The 17257-nt window shown below is 44.9% G+C and overlaps 1 protein-coding gene across 1 annotated transcript in view; it reads left to right on the top strand.

Annotated features, from left to right (window-relative positions):
- The window catches only part of ZNRF1 (zinc and ring finger 1), a 306791-nt gene that overhangs the window by 175868 nt on the left and 113666 nt on the right, over window positions 1–17257 (top strand). The window lies entirely within an intron of this gene.

The raw sequence follows: 17257 nt of genomic DNA, 5'->3' as shown, positions 1-17257 counted from the left end.
GTGGTATAAAGCCTGGGCAGCAATCCATTTTACTACTGAACAGTTATGGGGAAAGCCTTGTGTTCATTGTGATGTAATCAAATATAATGCAGATTGCAATATAAGATTGGACTGGGAGCTAACCTGGCTTTGAAATCAGGGTAGAGAATGACATCCCCGCAAGTTCTTTTCCTGCCCCTTCCCCATTCCTGCAAGTTCCATCCTCATCTGCACAAGCCTCAAACACTTTAAAATCGTAAGTGTTCAAGGCTTATGCGGTTAAGGCAGAGGGGGACAGGGACGGGGAAATGGCGTTCCTGCGGGGACGGGGCAAATTTGTCCCAGTGTCATTCTCTAATCAGTTGGTCTGCATTCTGTATGCCCTTATGTGAATGGTTGCATCTCTTCCACCTTCCCTTACCAGGGGAAGATGTTGACTACCTGCTCATTTTCTTAAACAATCTTGGGATTGTATGAGAGTTTTCAGTTGGTTTCAAATGCATGCGTGTGTGAAATGAATGAAGGCTGAATCTTGTATTCCTTAGAGGTGTGAAATTGATACCTTTGTTCTGCATGTTTACTGTTTTGAAGAATTGCTAAATGTTGTACTAAATGTCTTGTCACGGTGCTTTTGTCACGGTCAATGGCAACTGGTGCTCTCTTCTTTTAGGCATAGTCTCTTCCTGATTCTGTGTCCCCCCCCCCAGGGCTGGATTAAAGGATAGGCCCAGGAGGCACTTGCCTAGGGCCCGGAATTGTCAGGGGGGCCCTAGGGCTAGCGTTAGGGGGGAGCAAACAGGGCAGCTGCCCTGGGCTCAACAGATCCAGGGGGCCCCGCGGTCCGAACTCCTTGATTGAACACCTCCATTGTCCTATTCAAAGGGGCCCTGACAAGGCATCTAATCTCACAAGCTGCTGGCGGCTGCACAAAGTTTTTCCTTTGCTGCGATCTGCCCTATCAGAAACGGGAAGTTGCGGCAGAGAGAAAACTTTGGGGCAGCCGCCGGCAGCGTGTGAAAACAGCTGCCTTGCCAGGACCCCTCTGAATAGGACAATTTTGGCTATAGGGGAGAAGTGATCTCTTACCTCGCCTCCTCCTCTCCCTGTACTGTCAGAACGCCTCATCTTTCCACCCAAGGCAGGGCTGGCGTTAGGGGGAAGCAAGGAGAGCAGCTGCCAAGGGCCCTTGCCTTCTCTTTTGAGCCGCGATGGTTATCTGCTTTCCCCCTTCTTTCCCGACGCGACGGGCCCACGAACCTTCTTCCTCCCCCTCCCCCCCCCCCGATGTTAATTCTGAAGTTCCAGGCCAACCAGGGCAGAAAGGCTTGTGGGCCCGTCATTTTGGGGAAGCAGGAGAAAATCGAGGGCAGTGGCTTGGCAAAATCAGCAGCAGCGGCAGAGAGAGAGAAAGAAAGAAAGGGAGGGGCAGGAAAAAAGAAAGAAAGTGGACAGGGAGAGAAAGAAAGAAAGGGGAGGGGCAGGGAGAGAGGAAGAAAAAGTTGGACTCATGGAGGGACAGAGAGAGATATGTTGGTTGGGATGAGGTCTGGAGGACAGGAAGCATGCAGGAGGAAGAAAGAGAAAGGATGCACAGTCAGAAGAAAGTGCAACCAGAGACTCATGAAATCACCAGACAACAAAGGTAGGAAAAATGATTTTATTTTCAATAGTGATCAAAATGTGTCTTCAAATTTACATCTGAAATATTTATATTTTGCAGAGTATTAGGGGGCTATGTGTCATTGTTTCTGTGGTGTCTCACTGTTTGCAATTTGGCTTCTTGGCGGTTCAGTTTAACCTTTATCTACATATTTCTATTTTTAGTTTGTGATTACTTATTCCATACTGGGTGAGGGTGTATCTGTGTACTGTGTGTATGAAAGACATGGTTTTCTGTTAGCGGTGACTAGCCTTGTTTGACGAAATGAATAGGGCATGGTTTTTGGGAGCACCTTTAGTAAACCTGATTTGAATCTCCTTTATTTATTTATTTATTTATTTATTTATTCTACTGATCTTCTTTTGTTTCCTGTTGGATTCTTTGGTGGACCGCTTGCCTTGTTGTTTCGTTATAAGTATACATGGAGTGGAACATACTAGAGGAGTTACAGATTTGGTTGTTTAAACATACATGTGGGTTACAGTTGGTTGATGTAAAGTGAGGCAGTTGAGAGGCGTTATAAACATGGTTATTAATATAGACTTATATTTTGGATAGTATTACTGCTTTACAATATATTTGAACACTTTTATATATGTATGGAAAGGGTTCAGAGTTAAAGTACTGGCAAAGTAGATGGGAAGGGAAGGAAGGGGAATTTGTTCAGAGATGTTTGGGGGTGGCATAGAAGAAAAACTGCACTGGTATGCTAATCTTTGTTTGTTTTGAATTAAAAAAGAAAGAAATAAAGAAGTAAATAAGAAAACAGATACAGTGGTGCCTCACACAACGAACTTAATTGGTTCCAGGAGCAAGTTTGTTATGCGAAAAGTTCGTTATGTGAAACGCGTTTTCCCATAACAATACATGTTAAAAAAAATAATTCGTTCTGTAGCATAAAATATGCTAAGATGACATAAAAAAAGATAAATTTTTTGTTGTTGTTTTTATTTAGATACATCTAAAAACATACATCTCCCTGTCCTTTTACTTCCACTATCTTCCTATCCCATCTCTATTCCCTTTTGTCCCTCTCCCCATGATCAATCATCTCACCACCTCTCTCTGCCCTCACCCTCAGGGTTCAAGATTGCTTCCACTCTTTTTCCTGTTGTTCTCTCTGCCTGTCACCCTATGATTTAGCATCCCTTCTGCCCTTGTCCAATATTTCCCCTTCTCTCCCTCCCTCTCATCCCCTGCTCCAACATGTGCTTTCAGCGGCCTTCTCCCCCCTTAAGCGTCTTTTCTTCTCCACTCCACCTTTCCTCCCTCCCTGCCTCCACCTTTGTGGCGCTTTTGCACCCGACCGACAACAGAACAGGCCCGGTCGGACAAATCTCCCTGTCCTGTAGCCGCGAATCTAAATTACCTTCTTACAGCAGCTGGATTATTGAAGCTGCTGTAAGAGGTAATTTAGATTCGCGGCTACAGGGCAGGGAGGTTTGTCGGCCGGGCCTGTTGTCGGTCGATCGGGGGACCTGACCAGCTGTGCACATTCTTCGGGGCGGACCGCCCCCTCCCCCCTCTTTCGTTCGCCATTGCCTTCTTCCTACCTGCCCTGCCGCAGCCGCACACAGCCGACCGGAAGTCTTCCTGATGTCAGCGCTGACGTCGGAGGAAGGGAGGGCTTTGCTTAAGCCCTCCCTCCGACGTCAGCGCTGACATCGGGAAGATTTCCATTCGGCTGTGTGCTGCGACAGGGCAGGTAAGGAGAAGGAGACTACCCTCGCGGCTCGACCAACCCCGCTGCGATCCAACCCCGCAGGAACCCCGGAAGGATGCAGCTCGGGCGACTTCGTTGTGTGAAACGAAGTCCGTTGTACGAATCAAGACATAAAGTTCGTTGTGCGCAGCGTTCGCTGTGCGAGGCGGCCGTTATGCGAGGCACCACTGTATATGGTGTTGGGGCAGGGGCGGGGCAAGGCCAGGGGAGCCCAGTGTACTTGTGTGCCTAGGGGCCCTCGAAGAATTAATCCTGCCCTGTATCCCCCTCCCATAAAGGAATAGATTTGTCATTCATATGCCTAGAATAGGAAAGACTTGTTTTTTAATTTTTCTTTATATTGAATTTATACTTAAACAAGCATCATATGTCTTGAATATAGATTTAGAAAAAAAATTACAAGGAAAAATGAAAAAGTATAGTATATGGGAAATACCACAAGAAATAAAAATTTTATTTGGCCAACAATAAAGAAGGGAGGTCACAGAAAAGTGTAAGAAAACTATATTGCAGAATAGTAGCTCCAACTGCAAATTTACTACTAACTGGTTCATGTTAAGCACAAAGCTCTCAGAACTTAAAATAACCAACACTTTCTTTAACCACAATAAAATCTATCGGTTGCTTTGGTTCAAAAAAGAGGAAATTTTTACCACCATTTTGCAATACATAAGTGGCACCGAAGAAAAGAACTCTTGGTTTAAGAGCCAAGAAGTCCTTCCTCCTTTTTGTGACATTTGTGAACTATAAGGAAAGATACGAATTACTGAACCTGGAAGCTTGTTATGCAAAACCTGTTTTAAGGGATGTAATATTGGTATTCTTATATCTGTGAGTTTGTGAAAGGAGTAAGTGGTCTTAGAATGTGGCGTAGAATGTGTTGATGTTCTTGAGTCTCAATAATAAAATAACAGATTTTATAACATGTCTATCCAATAACCAATTCCATAAAAATTTTGAGTATCTTGCTTGATCGCCAACTAATTTGGATCAATCACACAAACTTGGTAGTACAAAAATGTTTCTACATTTTGTGGAAATTACGAACCACTAAATACTTTGATCCAGTGTCTTTTAGATTACTGGTGCAATCATTGATCCTACCCATTCTGGATTATTGTAACATCATTTATTTGGGATCTTCCCAAAAGATTTTAAGAAGACTGAGAATAGTTCATAATGCTACGGTTCGATTGATATTTGGTCCTGAAGAAGAACGACCACATTAGTCCATATTGCATTGGCTAGCATTGGAAGCAAGAATACTATTTAAGTTTTCTTGTATTTATTTTAAGCTGATTTCAGGAGTCTCCAATTTATTTGTCCTCTCACTTTGAATTTTATAGACCATCAAGGATTACAAGAAGCTCTAGCTTATTTACCTATCCTAAGCCAAATGGTGTCAGATATAAGACCTTTTTTGAAAGGACCTTAGCATTTCTGGCAGGCAAACTACAATGTTGCATGTCTTACTGTTCTTTTCGAAAATTAGTAAAGTCTGCTTTCTTTGACAAATTTATCACATAATTAGGTCTTTTTAACATTGTAATTATTTTACTATCTTTTAATCCTGTTTTTTAAAATCTTTTGACATGTATATACTTCACTGATGTTCAGTTTTTTATGGTGTAAACCGCCTAGAACTCTTGGGTAATAGCGGTATAGAAGAATAAATTTATTATTATTATTTAACAAAATACTGTTCGGAAAGGACCAAAGTCTGTAACTGGGAAAATCCCAGGGAGTTAAAAAGAACCAAATGGCTTGACTAGAAGCAAATCTTGAATAAGAAACTGATTTCCACACTGCCTTTTTTGGGGGAGTGGGATGGAATAGAGGAATTGCAATAGAGGAATTAATACTTCCAACAGAAGTATTCTAGAGTTGAGCAAGAAAATCTTTATTAGTTCCAAATCAGCAGTCTGTTCTCATTCTCTCAGCTTTCTGTACTGCTGAAGATTTCTAATACAGCAGTGAGTGAAAGCATATAACCCTACAGTTAGTTTAAAACAGCTTGCCATTCTTAAAAATCTAGAAAAATGAGATCTATTATATTTACAAATCAAGAAAAATTGGGATTCATCCCAGGTAGATGTTTCTCAGCAAATACTGCTGCAGCTGCCCCTCTCCCCCTTTTCTTGATACAGTGCAAAGAAATTATTCTTAGGGCTTGTGCAATAAATCTGACACATCTCAAATAAAATTTAGTTCTACCAATAAATTCTTGTTCCATGCTACCAGGCGTACACAGGATGCCAGACACATGTAATGAACAGTCCTTTGAGCTCACCATCTAGGCAGGTCAGAAGCATACGATAGGTGACTGTCTTTGAGAAAAGGTGATTAAAGTCACCAGAAATAGAGGTTATAATTCTGTTAGAGGAAACAATTTGTAATACAGTTGTTCAAACCCCTTCCTTTTTATGTGAAACAAGTTATAGAAGTAACTTTTTTTCAGACCGCTTATGACCTCGTGTCATGAAAAATCGGCCATTCTTAGCATTTTTAGTCTGCTACTTTAGGGGGGAATTCATCAATGTGTGCTACTGTTAAGATGGGTTATTTTACCATAAATCATGCTATTTTAGCACAAAGCCTCATATTTTCCAGTGAATCTCTGGGACCAGAGATGGTCACATATAGGCAAAAACCAAGTAACTTGAGTTAAAATGGGGAAATGGTGGCTAGGCGTGTCTAAACAAGGCAGGATGATTAAGCACAACTTTTAAAATTGGGTGCAGGACCTCTTCAGAGATTACAGAAATGCTAGTGGGTGGGTGTCTAGAAGAGTGAGTCAGGTAAGCGTAGGGAGCAGGAACAATTTAATGAATTTAGGGGGACGGGGAAGCTGTAATCTACAAGAAGAACAGGGCAAACAAGGCCATTTGGGGGTTGGTGGCTGAGATTTGTGCACCTGGAAGTACTTAGCTTCTGTGCAAATTTGTTCCTTTCTATGCAGAAAACATCTAACAGACACTTGGCATTCAAATGGAAAATTCCATGAAAACATTGAAATAAGCAGATAAACTTAGTTTACTGAAAAGGGATATAAAGAAGGCTTCATGTTTAAAAGGTAGATGATAAACTTAGAACATAAGAACATAAGTAGTCGCCTCCGCCAGGGCAGACCAGAGGTCCATCCCGCCCAGCGGTCCGCTCACGCGGCGGCCCATCAGGCATATTGCCTGAGCAGCAGTCCCTGACTAATTTTATACCTACCTCTACATTTATCTCTAAACCTTCCACTGCTCTTATCTGTACCCCTCAATCCCTTTGTCCTCCAGGAACCTATCCAGGTCTTCCTTGAAACCCTGTACTGTGCTATTTCCTATCACGGCTTCCGGAAGGGTGTTCCATGTGTCCACCACCCTCTGTGTGAAAAAAAATTTCCTTGCGTTTGTTCTAAACCTGTCCCCCTTCAATTTCATCGAGTGGCCCCTTGTTTTTGTGGTTTCTTTCAAATTGAAAAATCTGTCCTTGTCAACCTTTTCGATGCCCCTCAGGATCTTGAAGGTCTCTATCATGTCTCCTCTGAGTCTCCGCTTTTCCAGGGAGAACAGCCCCAGCTTTTTCAGTCTGTCAGTGTATGTAAGGTTTTCCATACCCTTAATCAGTTTAGTTGCTCTTCTCTGGACTCCCTCAAGCATTGCCATGTCCTTTTTGAGGTACGGTGACCAGTACTGTACACAGTATTCCAGATGGGGGCGCACCATAGCCCGGTACAGTGGCAGGATGACTTCCTTCGTTCTGGTCGAGATACCCTTCTTAATGATACCTAGCATTTGGTTTGCTTTCCTTGAGGCTGTGGCGCACTGTGCTGACGCCTTCAATGTCGTGTCTACCATCACTCCCAGGTCTCTTTCCAGCTTACTGACCCCTAGCATTGTTCCCCCCATTTTGTAAGTGAACATCGGGTTCCTTCTCCCTACATGCATGACCTTGCACTTCCCCACGTTGAAGCTCATTTGCCACTTTTTTGCCCATTCTTCCAGTGTCGTAAGATCCCTTTGGAGATCCTCGCAATCTACCGTGGTTTCAACCCTGCTGAATAGTTTGGTATCATCAGCGAATTTGATGACCTCACATTTTGTTCCCGCCTCCAGGTCATCGATGAATATGTTAAACAGGAGCGGTCCCAGCACCGACCCTTGAGGAACCCCGCTCGTGACCCCTTGCCAGTCCGAGTAGTGGCCCTTTACACCAACCCTCTGCTTCCTCTCCGATAGCCAGTTTTTAATCCATCGGTGGACCTCCCCTCGCACCCCATGATTCCATAGTTTCCTGAGCAATCGCTCATGTGGTACCTTATCGAAGGCTTTCTGAAAGTCTAGGTAAATTATGTCTATGGGTTCACCTTTGTCCACCTGGCTATTTACCCTCTCAAAGAAGTATAACAAATTTGTGAGGCACGACCTACCCTTGCAGAACCCATGCTGGCTCGACCTTAGCTGTCCATTTTTTTCGATATGATCACAGATGCCATCCTTAATCAGTGCCTCCATCATCTTTCCCGGGACCGATGTGAGGCTCACCGGCCTGTAGTTTCCCGGGTCGCCCCTTGAACCCTTCTTGAAGATGGGCGTGACATTAGCTATTTTCCAGTCCTCCGGGATCTCTCCAGTTTTTAGGGATAGGTTGCATATTTGCTGAAGTGTCTCTGCTATTTCATTCCTTAATTCCTTGAGCACCCTTGGGTGGATGCTGTCTGGACCTGGCGACTTGTCGCTCTTTAGCTTGTCTATCTGCCTGAGGACATCCTCCTGGCTCACCTCTAGTTGGATCAGCTTGCTATCTTGATCTCCATTTTCTATTTCCTCTGGTTCCGGGATGTTGGATGTGTCCTCCCTCGTGAAGACTGATGTAAAGAAGTCGTTTAACTTGTCAGCTATTTCTTTTTCCTCCCTCACTACTCCCTTTCTATCCCCGTCATCCAAGGGCCCCACTTCCTCCCTCGCTGGTTGCTTTCCCTTTACGTACCTGAAGAATGATTTGAAATTTTTTGCCTCTCTCGCTAGTCTCTCTTCATATTCCCTCTTTGCTCTCCTAACCACTCGGTGGCACTCCTTCTGTTTTTCCTTGTGGTCCTTTTGGCTGGCCTGCATTTGATCCTGTTTCCATTTTTTGAACGATGCTTTCTTGTCACTGATCGCCTTTTTTACAGCAGCCGTTATCCATGCTGGGTTCTTTATTCGATTTTTCTTGCACTCTTTTCTGAACCTGGGGACGTACAGGTTCTGTGCTTCGTGCACCGTACGCTTGAGCATGGTCCAGGCGCTTTCTACGGACTCTATCTTTCTTGTGCTGCCGTTGAGTTTCTTCCCCACCATTTTCCTCATTGCATCATAATTCCCTTTTCTGAAGTTGAGCGCTGTTGTTGTGGTTCTTTTCACCCTGGATGATCCCAGTTCTAGTCGGCACTGGATCATGTTGTGATCGCTGTTCCCCAGTGGGTCTAATACTATTACTTCCTTTGCAGGTCCCCCCAGTCCACTGAAGATTAGATCAAGAGTAGCTTCTCCTCGTGTAGGTTCCGTGACCAGCTGCTCCAGGAAACAGTCCCTCGTGGCTTCCAGGAATTTGGTGTCTCTCTCGCAACTCGAGTGCCCGATACTCCAGTCTATCCCAGGGTAGTTGAAGTCCCCCATCATCACCACATTTCCATTTTTACATACCTGCCGCAGTTCAGTCTCCAGGTCCCGGTCGATTTCTTCCGATTGGCCAGGCGGACGATAGTATAGACCCAATTTGATGTCTGCTCCAGATCCTCCTGGTAGCTTAACCCATAGTGATTCCAAGCCGTCTGCCCTTACTGCTGTTTCCATTTTGGTTGAGGGTATGGAGTCCTTTATGTATAGTGCTATTCCTCCACCCTTCTTGTGCGTCCTGTCTCTCCTGTAAAGTTTGTACCCTGGTATGACTACATCCCATTTATTGTCATCAGCCCACCACGTTTCTGTGATTCCAATTATGTCTAGGGCTTTTTGACTGGCTATAATTTCCAACTCTCCCATTTTGGCCCTGAGGCTCCTCGCATTTGTGTAGAGGCAATATAGGTCCTGATTTGTCGCCCGCCCTGCTGTTTTCTTTCCATGGCTCGGCGCATCCACTTGGCTTGCCTTTACTCAGTCATCCACCTCCCGTGGCGTGTCCGTTTTGCCCCCAGCCAGTATCCCCTTTTTTGGATGGTCCCCTGGCTCCCATTGTACTCTCTCGCCCCTGCCTGTTAGATTCATTTGGGCACTGGGCCCCTGCATTGTATCTGTGGGTCCTTTTTCTGAAGATTTCCACTCAGTCCCTTTGTCCAAAAGTTCCCTCCCAATCCCTTTGTCCAAAAGTTTCCTCTCAGTGCCTTTGTACAAGATTTTCATCTCAGTCCCATCTGTGGGTCCCTTTTCTGAAGGTTTCCACTCAGCCCCTTTGTCCAAAAGTTCCTTCCCAGTCCCTTTGTCCAAAAAGTCCCTCTCAGCCCCTTTGTCCAAGAGTTCCCACTCAGTCCCTTTGCCCAAAAGTGTCCACTCAGTCCCTTTGTCCAAGAAGCCCCTCATAGTCCCTTTGCCCAAGTATTTCCTCTCAGTCCCTTTGTCCAAAAGATCCCACTCGGTCCCAAGCTCTCTTTTGCGATGCCCTTGCTCAGTATCATTTTTTGATACCAATGTCCGGTGTGTCGAGGCCAGATCGACTTCCGGCTTTCCCCTGCTCCTCAGTTTAAAGCTAGGTCTATGGCGTTTTGGATGTTTCTTGCCAGCAGCCTCGTCCCAGCCGTGCTCAGGTGCAGTCCGTCTCTCCTGTAGAGCTTGTTCTTCCCCAAGAAGGTCGTCCAGTTTCGAACAAAGTGGAAACCCTCCTCCTCGCACCATCTCCTCAGCCATCCGTTCATTTCTTGTAGTTCGCTCTGTCTTCTTGCGTCTGCTCTCGGTACTGGCAGGATCTCCGAGAAGGCTATCCTCCTTGATCTCAGCTTCAGTTTCCGCCCCAGGATCCTGAACTGCTCAGTCAATGTAGTCCGGTTGAAATTTTTCCTGCTGACGTCGTTGGTTCCAATGTGGATTACAACTGCCGTCTCCTCCGTCTCGGCTCCCTCCAGGATTCTCTCAACTCTGCTGATGACATCTGTTGTTCTCGCCCCCGGGAGACATGTCACTAGTCGGTCCTCCCTCCCTCCGGCAATGTGACTGTCCACTTCTCGCAGGATTGAGTCTCCCACTACAATAGCAGATTTCCCCTTTCTCAGATGTCTCTCTGGTCTCAGGTCCGTGTCTTCCGGGCTCTGCTGGATCTCCGCTGATCCTTCCACCAGGTCCTGTTGGGTACCATCATTTGGATCCGTGAGGGATCCGATCCGTGTCCGCGAGGGGCTGATTCACGAATCGCCCTCATGCAAATGAGGGTGATCGGAATCACGCCCCCAAACGACTACCCGGATCGCTCTGTAGCGATCCCGACGCATGCACAGACCATCGGTAGATGGTCTGCGCATGTGTCGAGCAGTGATTTTTCTTTTTTTTTACTTTTACCTAGCCCAGCAAACCCGTGGTTTTAACACACTTTAAACTCGTGGGAAAGCCAGGGCAGCACATGGGGCAGGGAGCAGGAGATTCGGGGCAGAAAGGGCAGCATGAGGAAAAGGCATAGAGTCGGGGCAGAGCAGGGTGACGGGAGAAAGGCAGAGAGTCAGGGCAAGGGGCAGAGCAGGGCAGCGAAAGAAAAAGGCAGAGTCTCGGGGCAAGTAGCAGGAGAGGAGATTCGGGGCAGAGCAGGGCGGCAGGAGAAAATCACGGCAGAGAGCTTTAAAGTCGGGGTAGACAGCAGGAGATGGCAGTCAGAAAGCAGTGAACAACTGATCCTCAGCAGTCGCTTGTTTGTGATCGGCCAGCACAGTTGGTGTTGCAAGGTTTTTGTTAGCGAATTGCTGCCTGCCATCATTTGAATGCCGTTCCCCCTCATTTGCATGCACGGATCGGGACAGAGGTTAGTGAATCAGGTTAGAGGGGAATTGGGTCGCAAACCGATCGGTATACGATCGGTTTACTTAGTGAATCTAGCCCTTTGTAAGGCCACATGTTAAGAGAAACCACTCCTCCTTAAAAAGAAAAATATTTAACTGTTTAAAAATCAAAATTACTTTTGGATATATACTTGGTTTAAAGAGAGTCAGCATGAGTTTACGCAAAGGAAGTCTTTCATCACAAATCTGCATCATTACTTTGAAGGTGTGAATAAAGGGGAGCCAGCCGATAAAAACATTGACAGTCCCTCATGATGTCCTTCCCTAGAGGGAGCAGAACACATGAAAAATGATCTAAAAAGATTAAAAGAATAGTTTGACAGTTAAAAATCACTGCCTTAAGATCCTCTGACACTGTGACAAGGTGACTGCTATAGCCAAAAGAATGCTAGGCTGCTTTTAGAGACTTACCCAGTAGAAAAAGGAGGTATTAATCCATTTGTATAAGTCACTGATGAGACCCCATTTGAGGCCATTTAGAGGAAGGTGACAAAAATGATAGGAATCTTGTGCCAAAAGACATATGAAGGGACTGGAAGACCTCAATATGTGCACTCGAAAGGAGGGATGAGGAATATGATACAGATGCCTCTACTTTAAAAGGTAATTAAAATGCAAGCTAATCTTTTTCAGAGATGGAGAAGCAGTAAAACTAGAGAGCATGGGTTGAGGTTGCAGGGGGGGAGACTTAGGAACAATGTTTGGAAACCATTTAGCACAGAAACAGTGCTGGATGCCTGGAAAGCTCTCCTACAGGAGGTAGAGAAGGCAAAAACAGTGATGGAATTAAAGAATGTATGGGATAATAAAGGAATGATATATAGAAAAGGGATGGAATCTAAAGGAAAATGTAAATGATCTCATAACTGGAGTGAGCTTTTGACAGCAGCTTTAGATGTTGGGTAGTAAGACTATTGCTGGGCAAACTTCCACAGTTTGAGTCCTGTAAATTGCAAGAACAAATTGGAATCAAGGCAGGAGTAGGCTTTGACAGTAACTACTAGTTAGGAAGTAGGACTGGTACCAAGCAGATCTCTACGGTTTGTGCCCCAAAATTGGCAGGGAGAGACAGATTAAGTATACTAGTGTTAAATCATGAAGTAGAACTGGAACCTCTGTCCCAGAGAGCCAAATTCAAATCTGGCCACCTTGTTGAGCAGATTGGATGGTCACCCCCTTTATTTGCCGACATTTACAATGGTACTATGTGAAACTGAGGAATAGAAAATAGGAGGTAATGTCCTATAGTTGGTTGGAAACTTGTTAAACATAGATAACTTTACCCTACTCAATTTTCTTTTTTCAACCTCTCCCTTAGTACAGGCAGCGTCCCGTTGGACTGGAGGACGGCTAACGTCATTCCGCTCCACAAGAAAAGCTCAAAAATAGAGGCAGCAAACTACAGACCGGTGAGTCTCACATCAATAGTAAGCAAACTAATGGAAACCCTAATCAAACACCAATTAGACACGATCCTTAATGAGGAGAATCTACGGGATCCCAGTCAACATGGATTTACTAAGGGGAGATCCTGCCAATCCAACCTGATCAGCTTCTTTGACTGGGTGACAAGGAAGCTAGATGTTGGGGAGTCCCTGGACTTCGTATACCTGGACTTTAGCAAAGCATTCGATAGCGTACCACACCGCAGGTTGCTAAGCAAGATGAGTTCTATAGGATTGGGCGAGACATTGACAAAATGGGTTGGGAACTGGCTTAGAGGTAGGCTTCAAAGGGTAATGGTGAACGGCACCCCCACTGATCACCTCCGTCATTTCAGAGGAGTGCCCCAAGGCTCGGTCTTGGGCCCGATCCTATTCAATATCTTCATAAGTGACTTGGCAGAAGGGCTCCAAGGTAAAATAATATTATTCGCCGATGACGCCAAGCTAAGCAATGTAGTGGGCAAAAGCACAACGGACAAAAACTCAATGCCCGACAACATGATGCACGATCTACTCCTACTGGAGCGCTGGTCTAGGACCTGGCAACTCAGTTTCAATGCCAAAAAATGCAAAGTTATGTACCTGGGTAGCCAAAATCCATGCAGGACTTATACCCTTAATGGTGAGATCCTAACAAGAACGGTAGCAGAGCGAGACTTAGGGGTGATCGTCAGTGAGGACATGAAGGCTGCCAATCAAGTGGAGAAAGCTTCATCCAAGGCAAGACAAATCATGGGTTGCATACGCAGGGGTTTCGTCAGTCCTAAGCCGGAGGTCATTATGCCATTGTATAGATCCATGGTGAGGCCCCACCTGGAATACTGTGTGCAATTCTGGAGGCCGCATTATTGCAAGGATGTGCTGAGGATAGAGTCGGTCCAGAGAATGGCCACCCGGATGGTCTCGGGATTCAAGGATCTCCCGTACGAGGAACGGTTAGAAAAATTACAGCTATACTCGCTCGAGGAGCGCAGAGAGAGGGGAGACATGATCGAGACGTTCAAATATCTCACGGGCCGCATCAAGGCAGAGGAAGATGTCTTCTTTTTCAAGGGTCCCTTGGCAACAAGAGGGCAACCGTGGAAAATCAGGGGCGGGAAACTGCGAGGTGACACCAGGAAGTTCTTTTTTACTGAAAGGGTAGTTGATCGCTGGAATAGTCTTCCACTTCAGGTGATTGAGGCCAGCTGCATGCCTGATTTTAAGGCCAAATGGGATCGACACGTGGGATCTATTCAGAAGGTAAAGGTAGGGAAGGGTCATTAGGGTGGGCAGACTGGATGGGCCGTGGCCCTTATCTGCTGTCTATTTCTATGTTATTAGGACCAATGTTGGGTTTAAAAAAAAAAAAATTTTAACATTCCTAAATGATTGGAAATGAGAAAAATGAGCGAGGTATTAAATTTGTAGCAGATGACACAATTATTCAAAGTTAAATTGCATGCAGATTTTGGCAAATTGTGCAGACAAAAATAGTCCAGGAATTCAAGAGAATACCTAATTGTTACCCTGGAGGTGTGGAGTGGCATTTCAGGCGCTACATTTATGTGAAGAAAACTTTGATGATCCTGAGCCTCCCCCCTTGGAGCCTCATGACCCCCTTACTCTAGAAAAGGGGTAGGCAATTCCAGTCCTCGAGAGTCGGAGCCAGGTCAGGTTTTCAGGATATCCACAATGAAATATGTATGAGATGGATTTGCATGCACTGCCTCCTTGAGATGCAAATCTATCTCATGCATATTTATTGTGGCTATCCTGAAAACCTGACCTGGCTCCGGCTCTCGAGGACCAGAATTGCCTACCCCTGCTCTAGAACAAGGGTGTCAAAGTCCCTCCTCAAGGGCTCAATCCAGTTGGGTTTTCAGGATTTCCTCAATAAATATGCATGAGATCTATTGGCATACAATGAAAGCAGTGCATGCAAATAGATCTCATGCATAGTCATTGGGGAAATCCTGAAAACCCGACTGGATTGTGGCCCTCGAGGAGGGACTTTGACACCTCTGCTCTAGAATCAAGTTTCAAGTTTAATACAGATTTGATTAATCGCTTTATCTAAATTCAAAGCGATGTAAATAATGATAAAATTACAATATAAAAGCAAAATCACAATAAATAAAACTAACAAGGCTAATGACAAATTTGACAAAAACTAGAAACAAAGGGAAAGGATGGGGAAGAAGTTACAATTTAAATAAAGGTAGAAGAAACATGTAGGGAGGGCACATAAGGAGAGGGTAAAAATAAAAATAATAATAAGATAAAATGTAAAAGATGATAAAAGTTGAAAGTGAGACTTGAAAGAATAATTTAGAAGATTCTCGTGAATGTTATAAGGGTCACTTTAAAGCAAGTTAATTTATGAAGGCATCATTAAAAAGGAAAGTTTTTAGTTTACATTTGAATTTTTCTACATTAGTTTCTTCCCTTAAATGACTAGGTAGAGAATTCCAGGTTTGAGGTGCAGTAACTGAAAAAATAAACTGACGACGCGTATTTATTAAATATCCTTTCCACTGAAAGGTTTAGCGTTGACATACTGGGACAGACCAAAGATCCATCTAGCCAAGTGTCCTACTTCCAACAATGGCCAGTCCAACAATGGCCAGTCCAGGTCACAAGTACCTGGTAGAGTTCTAAAATGTAGCAATATTCTATGCTGCCTTCCCTCCCTGGATAAGCAGTGGCTTTCCTTCAGTCAACTTTAATAGTTTGGACAAATTCCTTGAAGAAATGTTTATAAACTACATTTTTTAAAACTTAATCTAGCTATGCTCACCACTTTTACCACATCATCCAGCAACAAAATCTAAAACTTAATTAGAAGCACAGAAACATGATTGCAGATAAAGGCTAAATGGCCCATCCAGGTTGTGATAGGCCAGAGCACGCTACAGGGGTTCAAGGAAGGTTTAGATAGATTCCTAAAAGATAAGGAGATTGAGGAGTATAGATAGAAGTAGAGGTAGGTTATAGGAATAGTCAGGGACCACTCCACAGGTCATGGGCCTGATGGGCCGCCGCGGGAGCAGACCGCTGGGCGCGATGGACCTCTGGTCTGACCCAGTGGAGGCAACTTCTTATGTTCTTATAATATAGAGCATAACTTGGTTACAAAGCAGCTTCTGTATGTGTGTTAGTAAAATGTGGCTGTTCTTCTAAAAATGACTGAACTGGCGCCTAGATGCACTAAAGAGGATCAGAAAGACCATGTTGGGTCTCTGATCCAATTTTGTGACCAATTAAAAAAGAGCTATTGATGCACTAAAAAGTTTGCATGCAAATGATTCATGCAGAGATTTTGTCGCAATTCCTGTCTTTCTTATCCAACTGACTGTGAGAGCGACTTGCATGTGCAGAGCTGGTAGGGAAAGCCCAAACAGCTGGGAGACAGGGGAAGCCCCGAAAGCAGCCTTCTGTCACTCAGCTGTTCATGGCAGGAAACCTTTTTTATTTTTTTTTATTTTTTTTAATTAAAGGGCATAGATGCTGGGCCCCTCTCTCTGTATCCCATGAGCCAATCAGGGCCTTGGGCCCCTCCCTCTGTATCCCATGAACCAATCAGGGCCTTTGGACCCTCCCCATGCATCACATGATGCACGGAGGAGGGAAGGCCTGCTATGAAGGTGGAAGGATCGTGCTTTCCTCCTGCGTCCAACAGAAAAGGTACCAGGGGGTGGGGGGTGGGGGGTGTCGAGGGAGCTTCTGGTGGGAGAAGACACAGACCTGTGTGGCGGAGGTCTGCTGCTAGCAGTATCAGCCCTTAGGGGACACCAAGCTAGCCAGCCTGCTTTTATATTTTTTGAGCTGAAATCCTTTGCTGAGGTAGGCAGGCACTACATGGAACAAGGAGTAAGGCTATTATAGCCTCCAAAACTTGATTTTGAAGATTTCTGCAGCCAGAGCCTAGGTTCTCTACCTTTAAAACCCCTTTCCCTGCAATTTTATTTTATTTTATTTTTTTTACTTTTGGGGAAGTCTCCACAGGCATTTTTAGTGTGATTTTAACTGGTGGCAGCCATCTTGAATTTTAAACAAATTTTTTTCTGAAGCCTCTATCTGCCTCAGGTTTGCTTAGTCAACAGGGATGGACTTCTCAGGCCTTCTTACCCTGTATCATGCCAGGTTTGAACTGGATGGCCACCTGGGGGAAGGCTTGGGCTCAGCATCCTCAGAGTCCTCCAGGGCTGGATATCAGCAGGACGTGCGTTCCCAGGTAGGTTCCCTTTCTGGGCCCCTCCAAAGGTGGATTGGCTAAGATTTTGTGAGCCTTATGTGGAATGCCTATTTAAACTACCAAGTGTCCTTAGCATGGACGTAGCAGCCAGAAAGGATGCCGCTTTCAGGGCCTCTGTCTTAAAGGTAGGTGCAGGTTGGACCTGCCTTTGACTCTGGAGACTACTTTGGTAGGTCTCTATCATAAGATCATAAGAATAGCCTTACTG

The sequence above is a fragment of the Geotrypetes seraphini genome, chromosome 4, assembly GCF_902459505.1.
Source record: "Geotrypetes seraphini chromosome 4, aGeoSer1.1, whole genome shotgun sequence".
Lineage (NCBI taxonomy): Eukaryota > Metazoa > Chordata > Amphibia > Gymnophiona > Dermophiidae > Geotrypetes > Geotrypetes seraphini.
Note: the sequence above shows the minus strand (reverse complement) of the source record. Positions and strands in the feature narration are given on the sequence as shown.